This window comes from Mus caroli, unplaced genomic scaffold (genome assembly GCF_978045245.1).
Source record: "Mus caroli unplaced genomic scaffold, Mus_caroli_1 scaffold_11, whole genome shotgun sequence".
Taxonomy (NCBI): Eukaryota; Metazoa; Chordata; class Mammalia; order Rodentia; family Muridae; genus Mus; species Mus caroli.
Genome location: NW_028227266.1, coordinates 14174584 through 14182231, shown reverse-complemented (window position 1 = coordinate 14182231; position 7648 = coordinate 14174584). Strand labels below are relative to the sequence as shown.

The following is a 7648-nucleotide window of genomic DNA, read 5'->3' as shown; positions in this document are numbered from 1 at the left end:
CCCCATTTCTGCTCCACTCCCTCTTCCTTCTCCCACCCAACTCCCTCCCTCCCTCTGCTTCCTATACTATTTTATTCTCCATTCTCAGTGAGATTCAAAAATCCTTGGTTGGGCCTTCCTCTTTGGGAGGAAGAGGGCCTCCCAAACTTCTTCTTTGAGTCTGTGGGATATATCAAGGGCAACCTGTACATTATGGCTAATATCCACTTATCAGCATAAGTATCATACATGTCCTTGTGGGTCACTCAGGATATCATTTTCAAGTTCTATCCATTTATCTACAAAATTACTGATGTCCTTGCTTTTGATACCTCTAAATAGTATTCTATTCTTTCAATGAACCACATTTCCTGTATCCATTCTTCTGTTGAGTGACAACTGTTTTTGTTTATTTTCCAGTTTTAGGCTATTATGAATAAAGCTGCTATAAACACAGTGGAGCATGTGTCCTTAGGGTATAGTGCAGCATCTTTTGGATATATGCCCAGGAGCAATACAGCTGGGTTGTCAGGTAAAACTATTTCTAATTTTTGGAGGAAGAACCAGATTGATTTTCAGAGTGGTTGAACAAGTTTACAATCACACCAGCAATCAAAGAGTGTATCTCTTTCTTCACATCCTTGCCAGTATATGATGCTGCTTAAGTTTTTAAACTTAGCCATTCTAATTTCTATAAGGTAAAATCCTAGGATCATTTTGATCTGCACTTCCCTGATGATTAAGGATGTTGAACATTTCTTTAAGTGTTTCTGGGTGATTTGAGATTCCTCTGTTGATAATTTTCTGTTTATCTCTTTACCCCAATTTTAATTGGGTTATTTGATTTGTTGGAGTCCATCTTCTTAGATTCTTTATATATTTTGGAAATTAGCCCTCTGTTGAATCTAGGATTAGTGACGATCTTTTTCTAATCTGCAAGCTGCCATTTTATTTTACTGACAGTGTCCTTTGCCTTACTGAAGTTTTTCAGTTTCATGAAGTCTCATTTATCAATGCTTGATCTTAGATCCTGAGCAGTGGTGTTCTATTCAGGAAATTGTCTTCTATACCAATGTGTTCAAGGGTATTTCCCAATTTTTCTTCTATTACATTTAGTGTAACTAGTTTGATGTTGAGGTCCTTGATCCATTTGGACTTAAGTTTTGTGCAACCTGATAAATATAGATCTATTTGTATTTTTCTACATGCAGACATCAAGTTAGACCAACACCATTATTGAAGATGATTTATTTTTTTTGCTTGCATGGTTTTGGATTCTTCACAAAAATCAAGTGTCCATATGTGTGTGGGGGGTTCTTTCTGGGTCTTTGAATTGATTTCATTGATCAATCTGTCTCTGTACAAATACTATGCAGTTTTTATTGCTATTGCTTTGTAGTACAGATTAAGATCAGGGATGGTGAGCCCTCCAGCAGTTATTTAATTGTTAAAGATTGTTTTAGCTATCCTGAGTTTTTGGTTTTTCTAAATGAAATTGAGAATTGCTCTTTGAAGTTCTGTAAATAATTGTGTTGGGATTTGAAGGGAACTGCACTGAACCTGCAGATTGCTTTTGTGACATGGCTGTTTCAGTACATTAAACTTACTGATTCATGAACATTAGATATCTTTCCTTCTTCTGATATCTTCTTTAATTCTAGTACTGGTCATTAGGATTTTCACTTGCTTGGTTAGACTTACACAAAGATATTTTATATTATTTGTGGCTACTGTGAAGGGTGTTGTTTCCCTAATTTCTCTCTCATCCTGCAAATCAGTTTTATAAAGAGGGCATAATGGTTTCCTTGAGTTAATTTTTTTATCCAGTCACTTTGGTGTTGGAGTTTGGTAGAATTTTGAGGATCTCTTATGTATCCTATCATCTTTGAATAGTGATGCCTTGACTTCTTCATTTCCAATTTGTATCTACTTGATCTCCTGTTTCCTTATTGCCCTATAGAACTTCAAGTACTATATTGAATAGATAGATTGTACAGCCATGTTTTGTTTCTGATTTTAGTGTGATTGCTTTAAGTTTCTCTCCATTTAATTTGATGTTGTTTTTTGGCATACTTTATATTGCTTTTATTAATTATAGGTATGGGCCTTGAATACCTCGTCTCTCCAAAGGGGTTTTTTTTTTTTTTAACTGAATGGGTATTGGATTTTGTTGAAGGCCTTTTCAGCATTTAGATACAACTTCTAGAGTTTTCAGGTGTGCTGTTAAGTTGATAGTATGTCCCATACGTTTTAGATTGTTGGGCCTTCATTTTCAAAGAATTAACTTCTTCTTATTTTTTTCTTTTTTTATGCCTTTTTTAAATTAGATATTCTCTTTATTTGCAATTCAATTTTTTCTTTCCATTTGTTTATATGGTAGAGTACATTGATGAATTTTCATAGATTGAACCATCCCTTCATCTCAGAGATAAAGCCTAATTAATCATCATAGTAAATGATGTTTTCATATGTTCTTGAATTTGATTTGTGAAAATTTTATTTAGTATTTTTCCATAGATGTTTATAAGTGAAATAGGTCTAAAGTTTGCTTTCTTTGTGTGGTTTAAGAATCAGGATGGCTGTGGCATCATAGAATGAATCACACAGTGTTCTTTCTGTTTCTGTGTTGTACAGTAGTTTGAGAAGGTTGATATTAGCTCTTTTTTGAAAGTCTGGTAGTATTCTGCACTAAAATTATATGGCCCAGGAGTCTTTTAGTTGGGAAACCCTTAATCACAACTTTTATTTCCTTAGGGGTTATGGGACTGTTTAGATAGTTTACTTGATCTTGATTTAACTTTGGTGACTGGTATTTGTCTGAAAAATCATCCATTTCATTTAGATTTTCCAGTTTTGTGGAGTTAAGACTTTTGAAGTAAGTCATAATGATTTTTTTAAATTTTCTTAGTTTATGTTGTTATGTCTATTATTTCAAATCTGATTTTGCTAATTTGAATAGACTCTTTGTGCCTTTTAATTAGCTCAGCAAAGAGTGTGTCTATCTCCTTGATTTTCTCAAAGACCTGGCTCTTGGTTTTGTTATTTCATTTTATTGTTTTCTTTGTTTCTAATTGGTTGATTTCAACCCTGAGTTTGACAGTGTCCCACAGTCTGTTCCTCTTGGGTGAGATGTGCTTGTTTCTTTAGTTCTAGAGTTTTCAGGTGTGCTGTTAAGTTGATAGTATGTCCCATATGTTTTAGATTGTTGGGCCTTCATTTTCAAAGAATTAACTTCTTATTTTTTCTTTTTTTATGCCTTTTTAAAATTAGATATTTTCTTTATTTGCAATTCAAATGGTATCCCAAAAGTTCCCTATACCCCCACCCCACCCTGCTTCCCTATGTACCCACTCCTACTTCTTGGCCCTGGTGTTCTACTCTACTGGGGCATATAAAGTTTGCAAGACCAAGGGGTCTCTCTTCCCATTGATGGCCTACTAGGCCATCTTCTGCTACATATGCAGCTAGAGCCACGAGCTCTGGGAGTACTGGTTAGTTCATATTGTTGTTCTACCTATAGGGTTGAAGAACCCTTCAGCTCCTTGAGTACTTTCCTTAGCTTTTCCATTGGGGGCCCTGTGTTCCATCCTATAGATGACTGTGAGCATCTACTTCTGTATTTGCCAGGCACTGGCATAGCCTTACACAACACAGCTATATCAGGGTCCTTTGAGCAAAGTCTTGCTGGCATATGCAATAGTGTCTGGGTTTGGTGGCTGATTATGGGATGGATCCCCGGGTGGGGTAGTCTCTGGATGGTCCATTCTTTCCTCTTAGCTCCAAACTTTGTCTCTGTAACTCCTTCCATGGGTGTTTTGTTCCCTATTCTTTTTTTTTTTTTTTTTTTTAAGGGGAGAGCGCGAACGCAGTCCCCCACTACCACAAATTATGCAGTCGAGTTTCCCGCATTTGGGGAAATCGCAGGGGTCAGCACATCCGGAGTGCAATGGATAAGCCTCGCCCTGGGAAAACCACCTTCGTGATCATGGTATCTCCCCTGCCAGGTAAGTATTTTTGTTCCCTATTCTAAGGAGGAATGAAGTATCCACACTTTGGTCTTCCTTCTTCTTGATTTTCTTGTGTTTTGCAAATTTTATCTTGGGTATTCTAAGTTTCTGTGCTAATATCCACTTATCAGTGAGTGCATATCAAGTGACATCTTTTGTGATTAGGTTATCTCACTAAGGATGATATCCTCCAGATACATCCATTTGACCAAGAATTTCATAAATTCATTGTTTTTAATAGCTGAGTAGTACTCCATTGTGTAAATGTACCACATTTTCTGTATCCATTCCTCTGTTGAGGGGCATCTGGGTTCTTTCCAGCTTCTGGCTATTATAAATAAGGCTGCTATGAACATAGTGGAGCATGTGTCCTTCTTACCAGTTGGAACATCTTCTGGGTTTATGCCCAGGAGAGGTATTTCTGGATCTTCCAGTAGTACTATGTCCAATTTTCTGAGGCACTGCCAGACTGATTTCCAGAGTGATTGTACAAGCTTGCAATCCCACCAGCAGTGGAGTACTGTTCCTCTTTCTCCATATCCTCTCCAGCATCTGCTGTCACCTGAATTTTTGATCTTACCAATTCTGACTGGAGTGAGGTGTAATCTCAAGGTTGTTTTGATTTGCATTTCCCTGATGATTAAGGATGTTGAACATTTTTTCAGATGCTTCTCAGCCCTTTGCTATTCCTCACTTGAGAATTTTTTGTTTAGCTCTGCACACCACTTTTTCATGGGGTTATTTGTATTTCTGGAGTCCAGCATATTGAGCTATTTGTATATATTGGATATTATTCCCCTATTAGATTTAGGATTAGTAAAAATCCTTTCCCAATCTGTTGATGGCCTTTTTATCTTATTGACAGAAGCTTTGCAATTTCATGAGGTCCCATTTGTCAATTTTTGGTCTTACAGCACAAGCCATTGATGTTCTGTTTAGGAATTTTTCCCCAGTGTTCATATCTTCGAGGCTTTTCCCCACTTTCTCCTCTATAAATTTCAGTCTCTCTGGTTTTATGTGGAGTTCTATGATCCACTTAGAATTGAGCTTTGTACAAGGAGATAAGAATGGATCAATTCACATTCTTCTACATGATAACTGCCAGTTGTGCCACCACAATTTGTTGAAAATGCTGCCATTTTTCCACTCTATAGTTTTAGCTCCCTTGTCAATGATTCTGGGTCTTCAATTTTATTCCATTGATCTACCTGTTGGTTGCTGTACCAGTACCATGCAGTTTTTAATCACTATAGCTCTGTAATACAGCTTAAAGTCAGGTGTGGTAATTCCACCATACGTTCTTTTATTGTTTAGAATAGTTTTTGCTATCCTAAGTTTTTTATTATTCCAGATAAATTTCCAAGTTTCCCTTTCTAACTCAGTGAAAAAATGAGTTGGAATTTTGATGGGTTTTGCATTGAATCTGTAGATTGCTTTCAGCAGGATAGCCATTTTGACAACATTAGTTCTGCCAATCCAGTAGCGTGGGAGATCTTCCCATCTTCTGAGATCTTCAATTTCTTTCTTCAGAGACTTGAACTTCTCTTCATACAGATCATTCACTTCCTTAGTTAGAGTCACACCAAGGTATTTTATATTACTTGTTACTATTGTGAAGGATATTGTTTCCGTAATTTATTTCTCATACTGATAGTCCTTTGTGTTGAGAAAGGCCACTGATTTGTGTGAGTTAATTTTATATCCCCACTACTGCACTGAAACAGTTTATAAGGCTTAGGAGTTTCTGGTGGAATTTTTAGGGTCAGTTATATATACTATCATATCATCTACAAATAGTGATAATTTGACTTCTTACTTTCCAATTTGTATCCCCTTGAACTCCTTTTGTTATCGAATTAATCTGGCTAGGACTTCAAGTACTATATTGAATAGTTAGAGAGAAAGTGGGCAGCCTTGTCTAATCCCTGATTTTAGTGGAATTGCTTCGAGATTCTCTCCATTTACTTTGATGTTGGCTTCTGGTTTGCTGTAGATTGCTTTTATTATGTTTAGTTATGGGCCTTGAATTCCCTATCTTTCTAAGACTTTTATCATGAAAGGGTGTTGGATTTTGTCAAATGCTTTCTCAGCATCATATGTTTTTTGTCTTTGAGTTTGCTTATATAGTGTATTACATTGATGGATTTCCATATATTAAACCACCCCTTCATCCCTGGGATGAAGCCTACTTGGTCATGATGGATGATCGTTTTGATATGTTCTTGGATTCGGTTTGTGAGGATTTTATTTAGTATTTTTGCACGATATTCATAAGGGAAATTGGTCTGAAGTTCTCTTTCTTTGTTGTATCTTTGTGTGGTTTAGGTATCAGAGTAACTGTGACTTCATAGAATGAATTGGGTAGAATACCTTCTGTTTCTATTTTGTGGAATAGTTTGAGGACAGTTTGAATTCTTCTTTGAAGGTCTGATAGAATGCTGCACTAAACCCATCTTGTCCTAGCCCCCCCCCCTCTTTTTTTTTTTTTTTTTTTTTTTTGGTTGGGAGACTATTGATGCCTGCTTCTATTTCTCTAGGGGAAATAGGACTGTTTTGATCAATAATCTGATCCTGATTTAACTTTGGTACCTGGTTTCTGTCTAGGAAGTTGTCTATTTCATCAGGGTTTTTAGTTTTGTTGAGTATACCTTTTGTAGAAGGATCCGATGGTGATTTGGATTTCCTCAGTTTCTGTTGTTATGTCTGCTTTTTTATTCCTGATTTTGTTAATTAGGATAATGTCCCTGTGCCCTCTAGTTACTCTGGCTAAGTGTTTATCTAGCTTGTTGATTTTCTCAAAGAATCAGCTCCTGGTTTGGTTGATTCTTTGAATAGTTCTTTTTGTTTCTGCTTGGTTGATTTCAGCCCTGAGTTTGATTATTTCCTGCTGTCTACTCCTCTTGGGTGAATTTGCTTCGCTTTGTTCTAGAGCTTCTAGGTGTGCTGTCAGGCTGCTAGTGTATACTCTTTCTAGTTTCTTTTTGGAGGCACTCAGGGCTATAAGTTGTCCTCTTAGGACTTCTTTCATTGTGTCCCATAAGTTTGGGTATGTTATGGCTTCATTTTCATTAAACTCTAAAAAGTCTTTAATTTCTTTCTTTATTTCATCCTTGTCCAAGGAATCATTGAGTATAGTTCAGTTTCCACATGAATGTTGGCTTTCTATTATATATGTTGTTATTGAAGATCAGCCTTAGTCTGTGGTGATCTGGTAGGATGCATGGGATAATTTTAATATTTTTGTATCTGTTGAGTCCTGTTTTGTGACCGATTATATGGTCAATTTTGGAGAAGGTAACATGTGGTGATGAGAAGCAGGTATATCCATATTTTTTTGAGGATAAAATGTTCTGTAGATATCTACTAAATCCATTTGTTTCATAACTTCTGTTAGTGTCCATGTGTCTCTGTTTAGTTTCTGTTTCTAGGATCTGTCCATTGGTGAGAGTGGGGTGTTGAAGTCTCCCACTATTATTGTTTGAGGTGCCATGTGTTTTACTTTGAATTTTACTAAAGTTTCTTTAATGAAGGTGGCTGCCCTTGTATTTGGAGCATAGATATTCAGAATTGAGAGTTCATCTTGGTAGATTTTACCTTTGATGAGTATGAAACAGGCTCTGTCCCAGAAGATGGGTTGCCTCTACAGTCTGGGTGCTAACCTA

General features: G+C 36.5%; 1 non-coding gene across 1 annotated transcript; it reads right to left on the bottom strand.

Moving 5' to 3' along the window:
- Positions 1-3827: 3827 nt before the first annotated feature.
- Positions 3828-3991, bottom strand: LOC115031996 (U1 spliceosomal RNA). The gene has a single exon (XR_003837647.1). It is a non-coding gene; the product is annotated as a U1 spliceosomal RNA (small nuclear RNA).
- Between the last annotated feature and the right edge of the window lie 3657 nt (positions 3992-7648).